At 37.7% G+C, this 14,784-nt stretch overlaps 1 protein-coding gene across 1 annotated transcript in view; it reads right to left on the minus strand.

Annotated features, from left to right (window-relative positions):
• GABBR2 (gamma-aminobutyric acid type B receptor subunit 2) overlaps nucleotides 1-14,784 on the minus strand; it is a 379,869-nt gene that overhangs the window by 289,732 nt on the left and 75,353 nt on the right. The window lies entirely within an intron of this gene.

A 14,784-nucleotide genomic window follows, 5' to 3' on the forward strand; every position in this document is an offset into this window, starting at 1 on the left:
GGAAAAGAGAAAGGAAATGAAAAAAGAAAGGAAAGGAAAAAGTGAAATTAGTGAATTAGCTAATTACATAGTGAAATTAACACAAACAGTAGCATCTCTGTCTAGTTGCATTTATCTTTAAGAAACAAAAAAAAATCAAGCAGGGTGATAGATTGCAGAACGGCTTTCAGAAGTGAGTGTCTTATCTGAGCAATATGAAGACGTGTTCTTGAGCTTTACTTCAGGAAATCAGAAGAAAGAATAATCACTATGTAGTGAGCAGACTAACCCGATTAGTTCACTTCCAAAAACTACAGGAAAAACATGATATTATAGAAAAACACAAAAAAGTTCTGGTTTTCTGGCAGCAATCTGCTGTGCAAGTCACTCAGTACTGATTCATTAGCACTTCCTCAGTTATCCTGCATACAAAAAAAAGCTAGCAGAAAGCCCTAACATTAGCTGACTTAGGCTAGCAACATCAAAAGGGCTCTGAAAAAAAAAGTCCAGACAGATGAGGATTCTGCTTCCATCATTAAAGAGAGCTGTCAATTTGCAATTATCAAAAACAAGATACCATTTATTTGGCCTCTGCACCAATCCATCCTCAAACTTTTGCCCCAATTCATGAGAAGTAGAAATCACAGGATGAAAGGAATGGGACTTGAGTTTATTTATTAGATTTTTATCCCACCTTTATTACTTCATAGGTAACTCAAGAAAGTGAACATACATAATACTTGGGTATGGAGAAAGGAAGGGAAGTGGAAAAGAAAGAAAGGAAAAAGGAAAGGAAAGGAGAAAGGAAAGCAAAAGAGAAAGGAAAGGAGAAGATAAAGGAAAGGAAAAGGAAAAGCAAAGGAGGATAGAAGAAGGACAGAAAGGGAAAAGGAAAGAGTGGAATGGTACTGCTCAAAAACCAAGTCTCAAGATCCTGTGGACCACTTTGGCTCAGGCAGTCCAGTTCCCCGCTGCTTCCCCCTCTGCAAAGCGAAGGGATCTCAGAACGGCTGCCTAGCCCAGAACGGGGCTTCAGACGCAATGCCTGAGAAGCCCCGGATGTGCAGGGAAATGCAGGCTACAACCAGCAAATCGCATTTTCCCAGGAACCAATGAAGCCCCAGAGGACCAATGAGAATTCTCCCTTCTGCAACGTCATCGGTCTCCGGGTAGAGTCTTCCTTGATTTGACCAATCACCAGATGGAGGAGAGAGTTTGGTGCAGAGAGAGGGGAGGGGGGATATTTTCAGTAATGTTTTAAGACGTTAAAAAACACTGCGCGCAGTTTGAAACTTGTGCGCGGTGTTTTCTTGTTATATGCGCGGGCGCGCAGGCGCGCAGCTTAGAGGGAACAGTGAAAGCGAGGTCTGACCGGGTGGGCAGCGAAACTCCAGGGCTCTCTGTTCCAATTCCCCGTGAAAACTGTTACCTCTGAAGCGTTTGCTCTACTGTTTGAACCTTTAAGCGCCCCTTTCCCTTTTTTCTTTTCGACCCACAATGATTAGGGAGGATCCTGAAGTCGGGCAGGGACGAGAAGCGAGGAGGCAGAAAAAGAAACGGAGGCTAAGGAGCTTCCCCCCCGCCTCCTCCCAGCAAAAATCTAACCGGGGAGCCGGGCGGGCAGTAGCAAATTAGCCGATCACGCCGCGTGGGTCGAAAAGAAAAAAGGGAAAGGGGCGCTTAAAGGTTCAAACAGTAGAGCAAACGCTTCAGAGGCAACAGTTTTCACGGGGAATTAGAACAGAGAGCCCTGGAGTTTCGCTGCCCACCCGGTCAGACCTTGCTTTCCTCGCATGATTGGCTAATTTGCTACTGCCCGGCTCCCCGGTTAGATTTTTGCTGGGGGGGGAAGCTCCTTGGCCTCCGTCTCTTTTTCTCCCTCCTCGCTTCTTGGGGCTCCACCAATGGGGGAGCAAGGCCCAGCACCAGGCTTTGGGCTAACACAGGGGTCTGCAAAGTTGGCTGTTTTAAGACTGGTGGACTTCAATTCTCAGAATTCTGGGAGTTGAAGTCCACCAGTCTTAAGAGCCAATTTTGCAGATCCCTGGGCTAATATGATTGATGTCCTTGGTGGACTTCAATTCTCAGAATTCTGGGAGTTGAAGCCCACAAGTCTTCAAGCTGTCAGGTTTGAAGACCCCTGGGGGTTTTTTTCTAAAGGGTTAGGGGTGCAAGGGTCTTGCAACTTGACAGGTTTAAGACTTGCACACTTCAATGCCAGAGTTCCTGAGCCAATATGACTGGAGGAGGAATTCTGGGAGTTGAAGTCCACAAGTCTTAAAGCTGTCAGGTTTGAAGACCCCTGGGTTTTTTTTCTAAAGGGTTAGGGGTGCAAGGATCTTGTAACTTGACAGCTTTAAGACTTGTGTGCTTCAAATGCCAGAGTTTATTGAAACTAAAAACAGTGTACCATCCTATGTATTTTCGGTTTTAAAAATGTGGCTCTCAAAATAAATTTCAATCGTGGTTTTGGCGAGATTTGGCTCAGTTGAAAAAAAAGGTTGCCCACCACTGGACTAGATCAATGCAAGAAGTGAGGATACCTTCAAAAGTGTCCTATTAGAGAATCTACAGGTCATATTCATACAGTCCTACCAGACATATAGGGGGGTTATCTAAATAGGTAACAATCAGTTTCGGCCATAATTAATCACAGCTACCAATCAATCATAGGCCAGCAAGATCATCAATACAGAGATGCAAACATGTGCTTACCCTACATAGATGAGACATAGGAGGCTCAGTACCAGGACGCATCACACCCTTAGAAAAAGTCTACAAAGGTCCAAACAACAACTAATTTGTATGATGTGAACTGGGCCAGTTAAACACATAACCTTCCCCAAAGGAAATTAAGATGATTATCAGATCATGATATCTTTTTGCTTCTGCTATATGTAATATTAGATAATAATCACAATTAATTTCATATTAATTTTTTGCAAAATACATTTTGACACTTTACTGAGAATAGATTTATGAGACTATGGGAATTTTCTATAAGCATATTTGTTTCAGCCCTGGAGAAGATACTAGGGCTTGAATCTGAAACATTTTTAGTGACAAGCTTATGCTCTACTGTATTATGACAACACTATAATGTTTTTGAATAAAATTTCTTCTCCTCAATGAGATTCCCCCGCCCAATTCCTGGACATTTCCTGAAATTCCCAAAGCTTATCCAGAAAGTGGTGTATATCCATTTCCTTAATCCTAGAAGATTCCTTTGAGCTATTCTGACCATGCAACATTTCAGAGTCTAAGAAGCAGAAGAAATGACAAGAGAAAAGAAAGCTATGCAAACAGATCACCCAAACCTGTTTCCACCATCAAACAGTAAAAAACAGTGACTTCATTCATTCACTTAAGACCTTCAACCAAGAGATAATATGATGAATGTCCAACCTATCAATGGATTTTTTTTACTTCAACAATCTTTACCAAACTCTAAAGTATTTGGTTGGCTATTTATTTATTTTACATTAGGTTCACATCCCAAATTTATTTTTGTGAAGTTAAGACAGCATACAAAATCCATACATTTAAACATGTCTTCCTTAACCTGTTATTTAAATTCACACTAATTTAAATTCTACTGCTGACATCGTAACACTAATAAAAGCTGGTATAATTGAATATACCATCAATGCTACAATAGTGGTTTTTTACACATGGGATAAATAGAAATGAATAATTATTTAAGATGAATAAATTGTAATTTTATTTAAAATTAAATGTCATTAATAAGCTATGATATTTCAGTGGTCATATCCTTAACAGTCTTAATGAACATAAGCAAAGTATATATGCTAATTTTCTTTCACTCTAGTTAGCTGTTTTTAGTTTCATAAAAGAAATCAAAATCCAGAGGAGAACTTCAAATATTTTCTTTTCTTTCGGAAGGATATCAGATAGAACACAGCTCCATTCTTATTCAAATTGACCTTTGACATTTTGAATCCTATTTTCTTCCTCAGACTTACTACAGCATTCTGTGAAACTTTCATCAGGACATGGAAAAAAAATAAAATAAAAGATAGCAGTTGTCTTTCCTGGAGACCTCTTTTGCTGCCAAAAAGCTATCCTGAAACTGCTTCTAAACTCCTATCAAGAGTCTTTGCAGCTATTCTCTTGCTTCTTCCTAGAATCTTTTTAACATCCTTACAATAAGACCACACATTTCCAACTAACACAATTTGAATGTTTATTCTCTATTTATCCAATCATCTGGCAGTTCAAGAGCCTATCAATGTAAGTCAGAGACAACAGACAGTTGTAAATGACCTTTCAAATGTTTTATTTTTTTATCTTTAAAATATAAACTTGATAGTTCAACTGTAACCCATTAATGTATAGTATTATATTTCTTTTGGAAATGAAAGAAAGAATTTTGCTTTATCAGCAATTGGCAGGCTGAATGTCTATGGAGATTCTCAATCATCCAGGGTGTGGTTGTCTCAAAGGTGCTTTTTTCCAAAAGGTAACTGGACTTTCTTGGGGTATTTTACCTTTGAAAATATTTCACTTCTCATCCAAGAAGCTTCTTAAGTTCAGAACTTCCAGTCTTGCAATCCCTTTTCCCCTCCTCCATCCATAGCAAACACTTATTTACTTGCTGGCAAGGGAAAGAAGGGAAAGGAAGGGAAGGGGGAACAAGGAGGAAAGACCCCCCGCCCCCACTCCCGCCACCCTTCCCAATCCAGATAGAGAATGAACCCTCAGACAGACAATGAACCCCCCATGTGCACTCTCAGCCTGTGTCACCCACTCCACAAGTCCCTCCACATAGCCTACTTGACCCCATGCCACCTCCTGCATGCCTTTCCCAACCCAAGCAGCACCTCTTGCACACTTCAATAACCCCTTCTCAACCTGTGTCGTTTTAGTTTTTGTTCTAAACTAAAAAAAGCACACAAAACTACAAATGAAATAGTATTAATTTCCACCTTAAGTGCAGAAATAAAGAGATCCGGATTTTTTTATGAATGACTATAAATGCAAAAAGATAATATATACTAGCGTTCAAGAATTTTTTATGTTTATTTTTCGCAACACAATTTTTAAAGAATTAATTTCACAGCAGTGATTTGGCTTCTTATTCAAGATACTGGAAATGCCAGTTGTTTGTCAGTTAGGCAAATAGGACAGCAATTGAGGGAATGTCAAATTATCAAAAGTATGACTGTTTGTCTGAGAGAAATCAAAGAATAACAAAAGATAAAAATAGCTTAAAATATATCATTTTTAATACAAGAAAAAAATGATCTCACATTTATGTATGGGTATGGGATCTATTTTGTCATGATACTTGATTATACCCTGCTTCCACAAAAATAAGACCTCCCCGGATAATAAGTCCAATCGAGTTTTGGAGGGGATGTGCTAAAATAAGCCCTCCCCTGAAAATAAGCCCTCCTGAAAATATTGCAACACAAGCAGCAGCCAAGAGGTGACCACGCTCGCCACCTCCTGCCCCTCAAAAATAATAAGACCTCCCCAAAAATACGGCCAACTGCTATTTCGGGGGGGGGTCAAAAGAAAATAAGACGCTGTCTTATTTTCAGGGAAACATGAAAGTGGAATCCATAGCTGAGATTAAACTATACTTATTTCAAATATTATAGCATACTGTCACTATAATGTACATGTAAACATCTTTGTAGACATCACTGTTTTTTTTATTTCAGAAGTTTTATTTTATTTTACTTTACTTTTATAAAGTAGTTCAAAAGAAATAAGTAAAGTTTTATATCATTCTGTTTTTTTTCTGAAAGAAAGGTAAAATAAAAAATGTTTAATGTTCTCAGGTATTCCTTAAAAATATTTTTTGCTTAGTTTTAGGCCAACTAAATTACTAAATATTCAGGTTTTTTATAAAGATTATAGTGGTTAAAGTTTATAATGGTTATAGACAATGATGTGCTGCAAAATTGTATTTAATATTTTATCAATAATCAAATGTGTAAATTTGTGGAAAAAACAACTTAATTAACCACTGCTAATCAATTATTAATATGACAACAATTTAAGAACTTAATCAAGGAGGCTTTTAAAATTAATCTCTTTTACTGAAAACCAAAAATATTTTTTTTTCAGATTAGTGCATATGATTTTAATTCATATCTGGAATGAAAATGACCCACCATAAGAATTATACTTTAACCCTTTGTGTTAGCAATTTCTGGTCAAATATATTCATAGCCATTAAAAAGCTAGAGAAAAGCAGGCTCCAAGAAAGAGAAATACATTTAAATTGCCAGTTTATTTTCTACATCTTATCTCATTCATAGTAATAGTTTTATACTAGAGGCAGGTCTGTCAAGAATTATTTGCTAGCTATCTCACCATTTTCACCCTAATACTTGCATTGTAGTTTCTGCCCTGGAAATGAAGCTTTTTTTTTCATCATTCAATAATATTATCATGTCATGTCATTCTGCAATATCTGTATTGGCCCATCAATTAGATTAAAACAAGAAACAAAGCAAAAGCCAGGAAATCATTCAAAGAACCTACAAAGAACTGACAATCCATCAAGAGTTATAGAGAACAAATTGAGAAGATGTTAAACTGACAGAATAGGGAGAGTAGGAACTTCAGCTAAAGCTGAGAATAACCTGATGCAACCTTCCTCACTTTATGTGGCATGTTGCACCTGCCAAACCCAAAATATCTTTCAGATAATTATTAAAATTACGTGGGGATGTGGGGCAGAGAAAAAAGAAAAAAAGGAAAGAAACATTTAAAATAGGAATAAAATTATTGAAACCAGTGCTAGGAGGTTATATTATCTTTATGGGACATGTTTGGAATGTTGAATATATTGTATGACCATTGTTCTAAAATGGCTACTATGGCATTGGACTATTCATAAAATGGCTACTGTGGTAAGCACAGCCAATCCAAATGCATGCACATACCAGAATGTAAATTAGTAATAATGCTTCCTGCATCCTTCCTATGTTTTCTCTAGACTGAATGAATGTTCATGAATGTACATTAAGAGATGAAGGCAACTTGGATTCCTTTGTCTAATCACTCTTTTGAACATGTCATGAAGCAAGTGTTCCCCTATTGCTTCATCCACAATCAGAATACTATCTAGGGTTTTTTTAAAAAAAAAATCTTTAGCACTATTGGTAGATGCTTTTCAGGCAATTTATTTTTCTGCTGATAGGTGACAAAGAGTGGGGGGAGGGAGGATGATAGAAACTCCATTAACTACTATCCTGGACTAACCAGTGTTATAATGTGTTCAATCAGGAGCACCGATTGGCCTTTTGCCAAGATACAATAGAATGGTAGACTTTGGGGGCAGTGCTTTTTATACCAAGATACACGCTCTCAATTCAAGAATAAGAAAACAAACAAACAAATTACTGCAGATGCCCTATGATCTCCTGGGAATTTCAACTTGGATGAAACCCTGAGGACTGAATAATAGTATAACTTTATAGTGTCCTGATCCAGGAAAAGCTACAATTGGTACACCAGACATACACTGGGGCATAGCTTTCATATGCTGCTCATGCAGAAGCTATAAATCAAGGTGTCCTTCCAAACTGGGAAAGATAACCTACCTCAACTTCAGAATAGAATATTATAAAGCAATCACAGCTGAAGTCATGCAGGGGTATATTGCTAGGATATAATTCTGAAAAGCTTTATTATTATTTAAAAGTGTTGTTGTTGTTAGCCATTCATTTCGATGAGTAACTTCTGGATTTCCAATTCCAGTGTCTCCGTTTTCAGGAGCTGGAAGGCTTTTTTCCTCATTCAATGTCCAATTCAATCAGACAATCTGGGGTCTGTATCAATTTATTTAGGACTAACATTTGGTTTTTTAAAAAGCCAAATTAATCAGCTTCATACTCTTCTAAAGATGATGTGAATCTGGTAAAATACCAAAACACAGCAAGAAGATTCTGGGATATTGCTTTTGTGGTAGAGAACAACCTCACTATCAAATCTTAAAATTCCATCTGCATACCCTTCATTTCAAGAAAATAATTAGAAAAAAATTGTCTAATTGAATTGATAAATAAATGCAGGATAAACAAAACTGCTGCTTTATTTAATGATCACTTATTCCATGAGTGAAGCTATGACAATACTGAAGGAGGGAGCTTATGACCATTTCTGAATTGATATAGGCATCTAGCATCCCCTGACATAATTACCATTTGCAATCTTCACTGCTGGCTTTCTACAGGCAAAACCAAAGAGGAAGCCAGCATAAATCACATGATATCACGTCTAACAAACTTTTGGCAAGGCATTTGGAACTGCCTAAACTCCCATTGTATGTCAACATGTCATTTGACATTATGCTTTACAACTATGTTGCTTAGCAACAGGCTTACAGGTCCTAATTACTGTAGTTAACCAAAGATTACATGTATATCTCTCTGCTTTTAGGGTATGAAAGTACATACATCTTTTTTATCAATATGCCCAATTTTGTCATGAAGTCAACCCAACACCTGTCATTAAATGTCCTTCATGAAAAAAATGTTTTTTTAGATGACACTCAACTAAACAATGCTCAGAATTCTCCTACTGAAATGAAAACTTGTGTGTTCATTTTGGCCAGCTTTTGCTTATTTAACGTGAACCTGCAACTTGTATGTTGAACTGTGAAGTTTCAGTGCAGTACTTTAACAGTGATTCACATAAAAGAAGACTGCAAAGCCATACAGTCTTTCTCTACATCTGAAAATATTATACTGCTTCTTCACATTGCATTAAGTTTGAGACCTCTGTGCACAAGGCATCTTTTAGTGCCTTCAGTTAGCTTCTGGAAATGTTGAAAAGGCCTTGAGGAACAGCCTTGATGGGCAACTTGCTAAGGTAAATTGCAACAGTCTTACATACAACCAGTGGTGGGATTCAAATAATTTAACAACCAGTTCTGTGCCCTAATGACCAGCTGGGTAGGCATGGCTAGGTGGTCATGTGACTGGGTGGGTGTGGCCTACTCAATGTCACTCATGTCAATGGACGCTTCACCTTAGCTGTTACAATATAATAGGGGTTAACCGGAGAGGCAGTTTCTGTAAGCAGGGCAATAAAGATTAGGCTAGAAACACCACCAGAATGTTTCCTTCCTGTCTTCCTTACAGGATTAGCCCTGTAAAGTGGGGAAAAAAACAAAATGAACTGCTTAGAAAGTTAACAACTGGTTCTCCCGAATAGGTACGAACCAGTGACATGCAGTGAGGTTTATGGCTGGTGAGGCACTGACGTCATCAAATGATCATCATGAAGGGAGGACTGTGACAACTTTGATCTTTGCAAGCGTGCAAGCAAAATATCCCAGGATCACGGTGGCGGGGACAGCAATTCCTTCCGCTGTGCTGCGGAGAAGAGCCATGCTGTGCAGGAGGCTCCTCAGCGCTAGCCTCAGATCAGCATGAGCTGCGATCCCCTTCATGTTGGCTAAGGAAGGAGGAAAATGGCACCGCGGCTTGCGCTGATCTGAGGCTAGCGTTGAGGAGCCTCCTGCACATGCGGTCCCATTCCCCTCCTTCCTGAGCCAACATGAAAGGGACCGTGGCTCACGCTGATCTGAGGCTAGTGCTGAGGAGCCTCCTGCACACGTGGTCCCATTCCCCTCCTTCCTGAGCCAACATGAAGGGGACCGCGGCTCGCGCTGATCTGAGGCTAGCGCTGAGGAGCCTCCTGCACAGCTTGGCTCTTCTCCGCAGCACAGCGGAAGGAGTTGCTGTCCCTGCCACCGTGATCCTGGGGTATTTTGCTTGCACGCTTGCAAAGATCAAAGTTGTCACAGTCCTCCCTTTTTAGAGGCTTTTTAAAACCTCACCGCAGCACTCGCCTTTTCCCTTTTACATTTTTTTTCTTTTCATGAGAGCGGTGAGGCTCTGCCTCCCCTGCCTCCCCTGACTGCACGTCACTGGTACAAACTGGCTGAATCCCACCACTGCATACAACATATAAAACATGTTAAGTACAGGGCTCCATTTAGCATAGGAACACCTATTTTTCTGCAGGTAAAATAAAGTGAAAGTTTAATTACTCTTAAATGCAATTTTTCTCTCACAGTTGTTCTTAACACTCACACCTAGTATTGCACAAGGTTATCAGCTGATATATTTAGAGCTGAACGCTTGCAAGTGTAACAACAGCTGTGACAGTAACTGCTTTATAATGACAATTGGGTAGCCATGTCAGCTTCATACCTCTAATTTGTCTCACAAGTATTTAGAATAGATACTTGAAAATGAGTGATCAGTAAAGAATTGCAATATATTTTACATCACTAAATGGACATGCTTTTTCTAAATATTGTATGTGATGGGTATTCAGTATTGTTTTTTGCATATCAGAACACTCCGTTGGAAATAAACATTGGAGATTTTTGTACACGGGCAATATTATTGTGTAAGCATTGTGTAATATAATTCAAAAATACTTTTCAGGAATGATAGAACAAACATGTTATAGCAGAAGTAACAAGTCAGACTTTTCCTCCATTCCACCTTTGAGCCAAGCAAAAGTCAAATGACACTTGTCAGCTTTTGTTTATTATAAAAATGTTAAACAGAAACAGGAAACAAAATTGGGAATCCTAGTGGATATAACCAAGGCCTAGATTATGAATTATAAATCTGTGAAGATGATCTGATGATGTAGAAAAATATATCACAATGTCAGAAATCAGAATACTTACATGGAGACTCCAGCTCCAATTAATAACTTTTATTTCACCTGAGAGATACTCAGGGAACATCGTACACATTGTGCAATTTGTCTGGGGGACGACGACAAAATGTTCATTATGGCATCATGGTACAAGTCTGCTCCTTATGGACTTGTGTGTCTGACATTGTACAGCATATACTGTATGTAAAAGCAGTTTTTGTGCGTCCTTCATCATTTTGGAATGATCTTGATAATGAAAGGATACCTAGGCGTGTTGTATTTTTATGTAGGAAGCACATTAAGATATGTGGATATGGAAATGACAGTTCTATGCTTTATTGTAGAAAAGCTTTCACCAAATGTAACTTTCACAACACCGCATGATTAAGTGCATATACTATAATTTGTTATTCTATTCAGGGAACAAAAGGCTTGTCCTTTTTAAAATTAATTACCTCATACATAAACTGAAAAGAACCATGTACAATGTATCATTGTACAATTCAGCATCAGTTATTTGCCATACCTAAAAAAGAATCTTGAATTGTTTTCCAAATTATTAGGGACACATGTATGATTGTTCAGATGACCCAAACGTTTTGCTTACAAAAGAAAGATCTCATCTGGTGTCACTTCTCTGAGATTTAAGAAAGAAGGAAATATGGACATAGAAACAGATTCTGCCTCTTTATCTATCAAAATGCAAAAGAGAAAAAATTGGTATTCACAAACATTTGAATTCATTCCCCTTCACAAAATAAAACCAAGTGAATGACCATTAGTACAGTATATCATATATCTGAAACCGCAACATAAGACACAGCAAGAAGAGATCAACGGGGCAACAAACCTTGAGCCTCTAAGGAAGTTTATCTGTTTATTTCCAAAGGAAGGCAAGCAGTCTGGAGAAATTCCTGTACTATTGATAGAACACAATAAAGTAATCAACTTGAATCTTTCAAATGTGATCTGAGTGTTTGTGTGGACAAAAAGTTTCCTAAACATATTTTTCAATAATATTTATCTAGAAAAAGGCCATTGAAATTTAGTAATTGATATTCCAATACTTAAGACTCATATCATTAAGGAAAAGCTACAATTTGCAGGCAATATGCTACGCAGGCTATATTCCATTAAGTAAAACAAACCGCACTAATTTAAAATATGAATTTTAAGTTAATTATGTATAAAATTGCTCGCCATAGTCCAAAGCATTGAAGAATTTGCCATCTTATAGAATAATCACTAACATAGCTTTCTCTAAGTATGAACTAGGACCAGAAATTCAATGGAACAAAATTGAAAATCTTCAACTGAATGTCTATAGTGTAGTAATATTTTTCAACTGCACATAACTAGACTATACAAAGTAGGTTAATTGACTATTAGACAGTTTAAACTAAATAAAGGGATACCTTGCTAATGGTGACTCATGTCTTAGTCATCTCCCACTGCAATGTGCTCTACATCAGGCTGCTCTTGAAGAGCATTTGAAAGCTATGTCTGATCCAGAATGCAGCAGTTTAGACAATTTTATGATGTCTCTTGATGCATTCATAAACTGTAACACTGCTGCTCTGTCACCTGTATTGGCTCAGAATGCTTTTAAATCTAAATCAAGGTATCAGTTACTATCTATAATTGCCTACATGGCATAGGACCAGGCTTTGCAGAAAGAAGCATTTCCACCTGTTTCCCATTGTTTTTGTCCCATTGCCCTACCAGGACATGCTTCAGGTTCTCTACATCAAACAATATTGGACCAGGGATCATGCCTTATATATAGCTGCATCTGCATCCACCCCCCTGATGTCTGGATGACCTTGATCTTGTTAGCCTTTTGTGGATTGGTGGATCTGCCTTAGGGAGGATGACAGTAGACCACCAAACTAATAAAACTAATAATTTGAATGAAAAACTAAGAAAAAAATAAAGAAAAAAGAGCAAAAACTAAAATGCAGAAATCAAACCAAAGAAAAAAATTGAATTATTTTTGTTATTATTGTTTAACAATTTTTATTTCCATTTTACTAAATGTTATCACTGACAACTGTTAGTGTAAAAGTTCAATTTGATGAAAAATATTTATCTTCCGTGGAAATTAATTCTTCTTTTCTTTTTTATCTCATCCAAAATAGACTGCCTTTTCTCCCGGCTGTTCTTTTTAAGTAAAATTTACATTTATGAAATAGCTTGTCATAAAAGCTTTCTTTGCATCCTTGCATTCCTCTGTTCCCATATTTAAATAATTTTCCAAAAAGATCTACTAGTTTTTTTTATAGTCCTTCACCTTTCCACAGATATATTCCATTTAGTCTCTATCTGAAAGTAGTAGCTTTCATTTTTATAAACCAAACCATGAAGTTATGATCAGAAAAAGTATTTAGAAAAATATCTACTTTAGCAATCACCATGTAGCTAAATTCTCTGAAATCCAAGTATTACTTCTGAAAAAGTTCTATGTCTTTCTGAGAAGTAAGAATATTCTTAAGAATTTCTGTCTCCTTGCTTCCACTAATCGTAAATTAAGCATTATGTATTAAAAAAATACATTTTGTAATTTACCTTGAGGGTTTTGATATTTTTCTCAGATTTTCTGACTAACTATGGGGAAATCATCCCATTCCCACTCCCCATCAAACACCAATTTTCATAAGAAAAAGTATTAATTTTTCCATGTCACTTTTAAAATGTTGCTTTATCCTCATTTGGGGCACAAATTTTCAAAAGCATAGTCTTATCATTCAACTTCAATCCAATAAATTACCATGCTCATCACTCAATAAAAGTTCAGGCTTTAGTTGGGGATTAATATACAAAACAAATCAATTTCTTAAAACAAGAAATTGTTAATCTTTTGTAAGGTTCTGAAGATCTGGATATAGCTCCAGGCTTTTGGGCTAGGGCAGTCAGGCAAGCTTTATCTCTTTGTTTGGGGGTTACTATTTAACAGGGGCATAATACTAATATGACAGCTTTAATCTTTCTCGCCACTCAGAGTCATTGTTTTGAAATGGGCAACTCTATAAATCAGATACATATATTTTTAAAAATCTTACATTCACATTGATTAAAAAAACAATAAATGCATATATGTATGCATGCAAAGCAGTGGTGGGTTGCAGACGGTAAGTACCAGTGCCTGCCCGGAGCAGTGGGTACTGTTCCGGTATGGTGCTCCGGAGAGCCCACCAGCCTGCCCGAGCTCCTTACATATATTTGAGCTCTTCGGTACTTCCACACACAGAGCGCATGGTGCCTGAGTGATGCTCCGCCGAGCAGCTGGAACATCCCGGAGGCATCTCAAGAGGTAAGGACACATGCGCGCGATGCATGCGTTCATGTGGTGGATCTGGAACCCACCACTGATGCAAAGTAACATAGACTATAGAATTGAAATAGCATGGTTAAGCATTTCCTTGAAACTTTTTAAACAGCTTAATCAGCATCTCCTGTACATTTTTCTCTCTGTTTGCCACTGCAAATACATCATTAATATACCAGTTAAATGTGATATTTGGAAGATGGTTTTAGCTAGTGCTTCTTAACAAGACTTCAAATAGTTTGAAAAATAAACTAGATTACACACTTGCCCTATCTATGTAGTAGGTATAAAATGCTATTAGAGATGGCATATATTGTAAATAAATGACAAAATGAAGGTGAGTTTCTTGGAGAAGGAAAAGATGTATAACTTTTGGAAGTTATTCCACAAAATTTTCAGGCAGCTACTTGTCTATTATTTGCAACAAGAATTGCCTTTGAGAGACTACCGTATTTTTCAGAGTATAAGATGCATTTTTTCCCTCAAAAAAGAGGCTGAAAATCTGGGTGCGTCTTATACACTGAATACAGCATTTTTTGCCTCCCGAAACCCCACCCCCTTCACCAAAGTGGCCATGCATAGTCTTTAGGAGGCTGCCAGTGTGCTCCTAGGGGATGGGGATGGCAAAAATGAGCAAAAAATGGGCCAGTTTTTGCTCAATTTCCTCCCCGCAGCCCCCAGGACCACTCTATAAGCCTCCTAAAGGCTATGCACAGCTTTTTGGGGGGGGGGGGGAAGGAGGGTGTTTTCGCAAAAAAAGGGACCATTTTTGGGAGATCTGCAGAGTGAAAAAATCTTTTTTTTAAATTTGCCTCTTC

This window comes from Natrix helvetica (assembly GCF_964273705.1).
Source record: "Natrix helvetica genome assembly, chromosome: 4".
In the NCBI taxonomy this organism is placed as follows: Eukaryota; Metazoa; Chordata; class Lepidosauria; order Squamata; family Natricidae; genus Natrix; species Natrix helvetica.